Source organism: Malurus melanocephalus, unplaced genomic scaffold, assembly GCF_030028575.1.
Source record: "Malurus melanocephalus ecotype Western Australia unplaced genomic scaffold, MMel_1.1 scaffold_373, whole genome shotgun sequence".
NCBI classification, from domain to species: Eukaryota; Metazoa; Chordata; class Aves; order Passeriformes; family Maluridae; genus Malurus; species Malurus melanocephalus.
This window is the reverse complement of record NW_026623605.1, coordinates 292644-300928: the sequence shown is the minus strand read 5'-3', so window position 1 is coordinate 300928 and position 8285 is coordinate 292644. Positions and strand designations below refer to the sequence as shown.

General features: G+C 51.1%; 1 long non-coding RNA gene across 1 annotated transcript; it reads right to left on the bottom strand.

Annotated features, from left to right (window-relative positions):
* Positions 1 to 850: 850 nt before the first annotated feature.
* LOC130580949 (uncharacterized) lies at positions 851 to 7388 on the bottom strand. The gene is made up of 3 exons (XR_008966170.1): positions 7226 to 7388; positions 1875 to 1991; positions 851 to 1791 (listed from the first exon to the last, which is right to left on the bottom strand). It is a non-coding gene; the product is annotated as an uncharacterized LOC130580949 (long non-coding RNA).
* Between the last annotated feature and the right edge of the window lie 897 nt (positions 7389 to 8285).

Sequence of the window (8285 nt, the reverse complement as noted above, 5' to 3'; positions counted from 1 at the left end):
AGAGCAAAGCCTTTCAGAATTTAAAAAAAAAAAAGTTTTAGTTATATATAAATGTATCTGCCTCCAGCTGAGTGTGCGCTATTATTTACTTCGCTTTAAAGCTTTAAAGTGGTGACAGCCAGCGAGGCAAAGCTGTTTTCTTCGCTGAAAGCCAACAGACCTGTAGGACTTTGACAGGCTTTGAACCACYTCGTGTATTTATTCTGCAGTTCTGGGAGGGTGTCGCTAATGGCTAATTTACAGGCTCGTTMATCACATTCCCCCGGATTATAGTGCAATCTTTGCTTTCGACCCCATTGCTGGAGCATCGTCTTTTTCCTAATGTTACTCTTTGGTATTTTCATGGCGTAGCTTTGGCAGCTATGAAACTTTCCACTCGTGGCCATTCCGTTTGCCGAAGCTTGTGAAATATATATATTTACATCTTCTAAAGTCAATTCCCAGACTGAAATCAGACATTTCGCTTAACCTGAAACATTATTACTAATGCTGAGCAGTTTCATCAGGAGAACCGCTGAGGTCTTACCAGCATCTGTCAGATACATTCATTCTCTATCTTGTGAGARTTAYCATTGTTTTTCTGCCTTTTATARTCCACAWAAAAAGAAATTGCTGTCTATTCCCTAGCACCAGTGCGAACCTCGGGCCAAACAGCAAATTAGCATGCAAGGAAGTACCGGGGAAACAGCTAGGGGAGTTGCAAATGAAGTTAAGGGAACACCGATGATGGGCTGAAGAAACAATCTTTCCTGTGAGTCATTCTGGGTCGTATTAAAAGAGCAAAGTMGATACCAGCTAAGAGATAATATAAGTAAAAGGTGAATGCAATTAATCTTTTTTTTAAAAAAAAAAACAACCCACAAACCCTTGCAAATCTCAGTAGAGTGTCTGAAAGTAGCAAGCGAGTTCAGTCTCTGAAAATCCTAATCTAAAGACTTAWTCCTTTGGCACTGACTCCTTCATGGTCAAAGCAATCCTCAGAGAAACCTCCTGTCTACACCTTCACAGCAGACAACTTGTGTTGTTTTACTCCTCACTGTTAGACTACTCCACCGCTTCGGGGGGCTCCCCTCGCACTGGGGACGGCGTAATTTAACTGCAAAAAAAAGGTGATTCGGAGCATCCGTATCTACACACAGGGTGGCTTAAGTGCAGCTTTGTTTCTGCAAACCGCATTTCGCGCAGTCTGTGCGGGTAAAGGAGCTCGGCCCGGGCCCGCGCTGTGTGCGCAGCAAGGTGCGGCACACCAGGGGTTAACAGCGGGGGCTGCGGAGCATCCTCCAAAGCGCCTTCCTCGGGCTCAGCTCCCGATATCCGCCTGCCATCCCAACACACCTGCAAYCAGCGCCTCACCTCAGCACCTCCACAAGCAGTTCAAGCATTCAGAAACAAACGTCAGCGGCTCTAACAGCTACTTTAATTCATTTTATAAATAAGCAACTGAGAATTTTGCTCCAGGTGGCTGCCCGTGTAGCCCATCCCGTAAACGGCGTTCTCTGCAGAGTAAGGCACGATTCGATACGAGTGCAGCTCTTCATAATAGAGCGACTGGGAACAGCACTCCTGCACCATAAACTTCAGCCGTTTTCGTGCGTCAGAGTAGGCAGTCCTATAGCACGGAGCCTCCTTAAAGTATTCATAGCTCTCCCTCTCTGTCTCTAGGTGAATCTTCCTCAACAGATTGTTAATTAATACAGACCTACGGAGATAGGCTTCGGGGTCGTCCAGGAAGCGCAGCTTCTGGAGAGATAATTTTAGGATACAAGTCCGGTCCTCTGGTAGTATCAGGTGCTGGGGAGTGAATGGATGGATCTTTAGCATCAAGGAATGAAACCGGGGGGAGGGTGGGGTGTGGAGCGGGAGGAGATACTCACTTTTGGACAATACTCATGGTAATCTTGATGTAAATGTTCTTCTTCTGCATATTTTCTCTTAAAATAAGCTACTTTCGACGTCGTTAATGTCTTTGGWAGGCCCCGATCAGATCAGCTCTGCACAAAAGAGGAGGAAAAAGAAGGTGAGTAATGCTCGCTGCCAGGATGGCTGGAACATCACGGTCTGGGGTGTGCAGGGCAGGAGGGATCCAGAGGGGGCCAGAACGACACTCAGCCTCAGCCTGCAGCCCTCAATCTGCTGAAAGAACAGCTGAGAGGCTGGCAAATGCGAAAGAGCCTCTGAAACACCCACCCTGAGGCTGGCCAGCACAGCAAACCCCTCTCCGGAGTGACCACCACAGCACCGGGCACAGGCAGGGGCTGCTGCTCCTASAGCTGAGTGGGGTGTCCTGGGCAGCCCCAACCCCACAGGGCAGGCAGRACATGCCCAGGACAGGAGGGTGCACCGGGATGGGGCCATCTGGGTGAGGACAGGGGTTCCTGTGCCCGGCTGTGGGGTGTGAGAGCCGAGCGTTGGGTTTTGGTTTCCCCAAGTCACKCACGGAGCTCCGGGGCTGCCCTGGAACCAGCGCAGAGTGCATTCACTAGGTGGTGGTGTCGCCTCGGAGAAGCAGGAGCTGGTTTGTTCTCCGGGGGCTTCGGCTTTTCAGGGCACAGAGGGTGGAGGATCAACATTTGGGCTAAAAGGAGGGATTATTGGGTTTTTGTGCTGTGACAAGGACCGGGGGAGGTCTGTTCCTCCAGAGCAGAGTCCTGCAGAGGACCAGGGCATTCTGTGAACCCGCAGCCCCCTGGCTGTCTGCTCTGAGCTCGCTCATCTCCGTGGGAAGGTGACAAGGTGCTAATTCAGGATTTACTGAGGTCCATAACTCCAGTGGTGCTCTGCCTGGTGAGCGCTGGGTCCTTGTGAGAGCCAGGACTGGGCTTCGCTTGGCTCTGCATGAGACAAGATGAGGACCCATGTGCATTTCTAGGAGGCATCATAACCTCCCAAACCTCCCTTTTAAAAGAAATTTTTATTATTTTCTTTTAAATGCACCTTAAAAAAACCCCAAAACTTCTATTAGACTGATGTCTAAAGGCAATTCACGGAAAGAAAGTGTCCAGAGCCACTTCACAGAATAACTCAAAGTCAGGTCCCATGGGAAATATTTACTTCCCCAAACTGGAATCTCCTTATACATAGTACCTACACAACAATTCCAGGGGACAGAATCTCTTCTCCACTGGCAGGAGGAAGGAGCAATGTGCTTTCCCTTCCTTCTTCTGCATCAAAAACCCACAAAGAAGCGCTGAAGGAGAAACCCCTCCTACGAGAGGATTCTTGTGTTTTCTCACTGAATTTCGAATCTGTGGGGTTGGAGGTTTCTTGTAAAGGATGCTACAGGTCTGTGCAGAAACCGACTGGTGGATTAACACCCTTTTTGGAGTCGAGACCACTCAGCCCTGCTCTCGGACCCATCAGGAATGGATTGCAGAGAAAAGCAGCATTTCCCCCTAAAAGAGACAATTGCTCTTGCAGTGGGACAACACCACCAAGGTTGTTAAGGTCTACTACAGTGCTCTAATCACCCTGGACCATCACACACGCCAGAGATGCTCCTGGCAGCCTCCTCAGCTCTCAGGAACAAGGGAAGGGCTGTGGTCTTCACCTCCCCACTGGTACTGCATAGTTCCAAGTACTGGTTTGAATTCATGTGCAGCAACCTTCTCTTCCTGCAGGTTCCATCCCATTATTTGAGTTACACCAGAGCCTGGACAGCCTGGGTATTTAATTACTCTGATATCGTGTTCTCCTAGGTGGAAACCCCGCTACYGTGTTATCTGAGCACAGCAACAAATGAATTTATCTCCCAGGGCCGTGGGATGGGAGAACATTACAGTTTTCCTCACACTGCTCTGAGGAAAACAAAGGTACAGAGAGATGAAGTGACATTCCCATAGCCACCCAGGCTGCCAGGGCTGGGAAAGGAGCCAAACCCAGCACACAGGTAGATCCTTTCCTTCAAACCAAGCCTCCAAATGCTAAAACACACTCCCTGGAGTTTTTCAGGGAAAAGGCTGGAAGCACAGCCCTATCATTGCCTGTGTGCAATGGAAGCAGAAAATCAGCGTGAGTGCAGGGGCAGCACAGACAACCACAGAATGCAAAGCATCTCAGCTCAGTTCTGCAGCTCCACCAGCTCYGTGCAAAGCTCCYTTGCCGCTCYGAGCCACGAGAATTCCACTCCCTGCCCCAGAGAGGGAGTGTGACAGTGTGAAATTCAGCATCCCTGAGCACAGGTGGGGCTAGAGACAGCAGGGAGGCAGGACAAGGGAAGGAGCACAGGCAGCCTGTGGCTGGGAGGGAAGGCAGGCTGTGTTTTCACACATCCACGGGCTGGGGGCTGGTGCTGGCTGGCAGGAGCAGACGGAAAAATTTGTATTTTGCTGAGGGACACGTATGACCATCGTGGCAGGGGGTTCATTGAGCATCCAGCTGGCACCCCTTTTCTGGGGTTGTGTTCAGCACCAGCCTGGGACATACCCTTGGCTAGCTGTTTTTAATTCCTAAAGACTTCGCATCAGCTGAAGCAGTAAAGTTGTCACAACACCCTCACCACAATGCCCATAACTAAGTTTAGAAGCAAAGAATGGAARCAACAACCAAGCAAACACCAAGAGCATCTCTAGGCTGTAAGTTTGGCTTTAAATATGTTCCCAGTTTTAAAGGAAAGTCTGYGCTCTGGGAGCAAAGTGGCCCCAAGCTGCTCAGCACCAGACCATCTGTTAGCAAATCACAGCAGTTCCAACYCTGCAGAGCCTGGAGCACCCAATTCCCCAGCTCAGCAGCTCCCACGGGCTGTCACGGGTGGCTCGGCTYTCTGGGAGGGAAGGGGTGCTGCCTGCACACCTGCAGCTACAGGGTGAGAAAACGAGCTGAAGGCGCACAAATCCCATCCCAGAGGTGCTCGAGGGTCTGCTCCTGTGCTCCGTGCAGCTGCCATCCCACCACCACACATTTCATCACCATCATCTTTTGGTGCCCACACACCTGTCTGCAGGTGCAGGGGAACGAGAGCAAGATCCGTGACCTTGCACTGTGCCCTCAACACCGGCAYCGATGCTCAAGCCCTCCCTGCAGAAGACTCGCCAGGACCAAGCYTTTCTCTAAAACTCATTGGAAGTCAGCGCTCGACGGCTCCGTGCGTGCCTGGGAGCCGCTTGGCTGGGGTTACAGCCACCCAAGGCTGTAGTAATGCCGCAGTGAATCAGAGCCTGAGCGTTTTGTTTAAATATAAACATATTGAATCAGTGCTTTTTGTGTGGAAGGCTATTCTCGCCAGCCAAGTGTTTTGACAGCTCCAGCAAGGTGCTGTGAGTCACTGCCGCTGCCTCACTCCGGCTCGGAGACAGATACATCTTAATCACATTACGTTTTCTTCAGCGCTACACCACAAGCCAAGGCACGGGGCCAAATCTCCCCGCGGGGACCAACCAGCGCGGCGCTGAGTCCTGAGCCTGAGGTTTGTCCTTCCAGCCTGGATGAGCGTCGGGAAAGCCCATTCAGCATCCCGGCAGCGCTCAGCCGCAAGCCCTCTGCGAGTCCCCAAGGACTCGGCGCAATTTGCACCGGCGGGCGGTGCTGCGGGGGCTCGGCAGCCCCCGGTGTTTACACCCCGCCCGTGAGAGCCTGCTCGGAATGCGCAGCGCATCGGGGCACGGCGGCTGGRGCTGCCATTAGCGCTAATGGAAGTTTGGGATATAAATCCCACGCGCGGCAGTGAGGGAATAGACTCCTCTGTCTGAGGCTTGGAGCTCTCAGACGCAGCCTCGCAAGGGCTTTAATTGTACTTTTAAAGGATCAAAATGGGTCCGTTCTTGTTTATTTCTCCGGGAATAATTGTGGTGCTCTGGAGCGTGCTACTCACGCAGTTATTAGGCATGTTTGGACAGAGGGCTGTCTTATCTAAATTGGATTGGAAATAGATTTATGTCATGGCAACTTCCCATTTGAACTGCAAATCGCGACGAAGTCACTTCACCTGCGCTCCTGCATCGCCCCAGTGACAGCAGCCCTTCTTCGGCATGAATTAATGCCGGGCGATTGCCACAGGGCTGCAGCTAACACGGAGTTGAACAAATGATTGAACAGCCTGAAGGAAAAAAAAAACACCTGAGCTTGTGCTTTCGCATGTCAGGCAGCAGAGAGGGATCTGCGAGCCCCGGCTGTGCGCAGCAGCGCTGTCCCAGAACTTGTACGTGCGCCCTTGGGAGCATCCCCACACCTGCCTGCGCCTGCACCTCCCCTACCTTTCCTCGGCAGGAAAATTCCTCCCTGCCTGCTCAGTGCTGCAGTGACGGGGCTTGTCCGAGTCGATACTGTTTGGTTGTTGATGCAGACATCTGCAGGGGGTGAGCACRGAGCCGGCTGGCCGAGCCAGCCCCGCCGCTGCCGCTGCGCACCGAGGTGGTGACTCAAATGTGCCGCTGCCCTGCGGGGTTCCTATCGCAGCGCAAAGGAGAGCGATCGATACGCGAGCTAAAGCTGCCTGAGACCCGCACCATGGCTGAGCATCTCTAGCGTGCTCAAATACAAAACCCGAGGCTTCCGAGCACACTGAAATTGGCTTTTATTATCAGCGGGAGACGTGACTTTGACACGGCAGGACGTGTCATCGTGTCCTTGCGACTGCTGTCAAACTGCGGTGATAAACTCCCCCGTCTCTAACCTTCAGAGCTCTCGCAATTAGGGGGTGCTCAGCTGAAACCTGCCTCTGCTCTCACATGCTCCGCTGCCGCTTTTCCTCCCTTCCAGGGCAGCAGAAGCAGCTGGTCCCACTGCGGGATTCCCAGCTGATAATGCAAAGCTACCAGAGCGCGGGCAGATGAACATGTGGATCGAAAACACATGCCAGCCCCAGGATTTCACACGGCTGACGATCGATCGCAGCCCTTCCAGCGTATCGAGCCTTATTCCTCGCTCAGGCTGAGCGGGACCCCTTTTATCGACTCACGGGAAGGTGGGGACCCCCAGCCGTACTCCTGTCTGCTGGCTTTGCACTCTAAAACCGCCTTTTAGTTTGCTGATTGCTCTGCAGATCTCCCTAATTGCAGATTCTCCCTGGACACACATGTGTACAAGGCACAAGCATCTAAATAGCTCTCGTGAGGCCATGAAGGCATRAGACTTAATGGCTGAGTGACTGTTCCCATCTCACTCCTTGTAATCCCACTGCTTTCATCRACAGAATAAAGTAATAATTCCAGGTTCACCCCCTTTCGACATCAATCCCAGTAAATCCCCTCGCTCAGCCCGACCAGCCGAAGTTTGCCAACTTGTTAGTTACCTGAGGATGCGGAGTCAGTCTGCAAAGGGTCTTTCTGGGATAATCTCAGCAGTTGTGGTAAGATTTCCCCCTCGCACGGGCTCAGCGAGCATTTCTGGCAGCACGGCACTGCTGAACGGTGTCACCTGCCGTGGTGGGTGAGGGAGAAACACACAAGGCTCAGGTGGCAAAATCAGGRCAAACACGGCGAGCAGCTGGACCACAAGAGGAGAAAGTGCTGTTTCAGCATCCCCACAGGGCTTAGCAACAGGGATAAATAAGAGTTCTGATGTTACATCCAATTCTCTAACTTTGACCTTGCTTCCTGGAATCCCTTTCACACATCAGGAAAGTAGAATAGAACATAAAGAAAATAACATTTCAGTCTCTCAGTGGTATAGCTCTAATCCCCTCAGAGCAAATGCTGCAAAAATACAGCTTGCTCCTCTAAATACCCGGACGTTTCTGGAGCTAGAACATTAATTCTGCCCCAACCATCTCTTAAAACGGCACATTATTTTCTCCATTAATTCTTGTCAACCTCAGAAGAAAGCTAAAGGGCTGCTATTACAACCACGCCATTATTTTGAGTAGCAGCATTAATTTTCTATCATACACACTCACACTGCCTGCAGAGCAGCACAGGTCTGGGAAAAGTCAGATTCTCATTCCTCTTTAACAGGGTGCAYGCTTCAGAGTTTGCCTGACACAGAGTACAATTTCCAGGCTGATGCTTTGCCTTCTGGGTGAAGTATTTGGCATGCTGTAGTAAGAATATCTCCCACGCTCAGGGGGAAAAAAAAATCACAGATACATAGGTCTACCTAAACTCTGCACTTTTACATGTGTGTGCCAGAGACACTGACACTTTCTGAGTAYATTAATGAAATTAGAGATGTCTAAATCCTGTCAGAAAGGAAAAGAGGCTCGCGTGTGTGCGTACTCGTGCCTCGCAGCTATAAGACAACTATATCTAGACAGTTGTGTCACCCCGAGGATGACAGCATTAACAGGCAATGGAAAGAGGAGCTATGGTTACTTTTCAGAGTTCAGCTCCGACCGTAAAAAGAGGACTCTGATC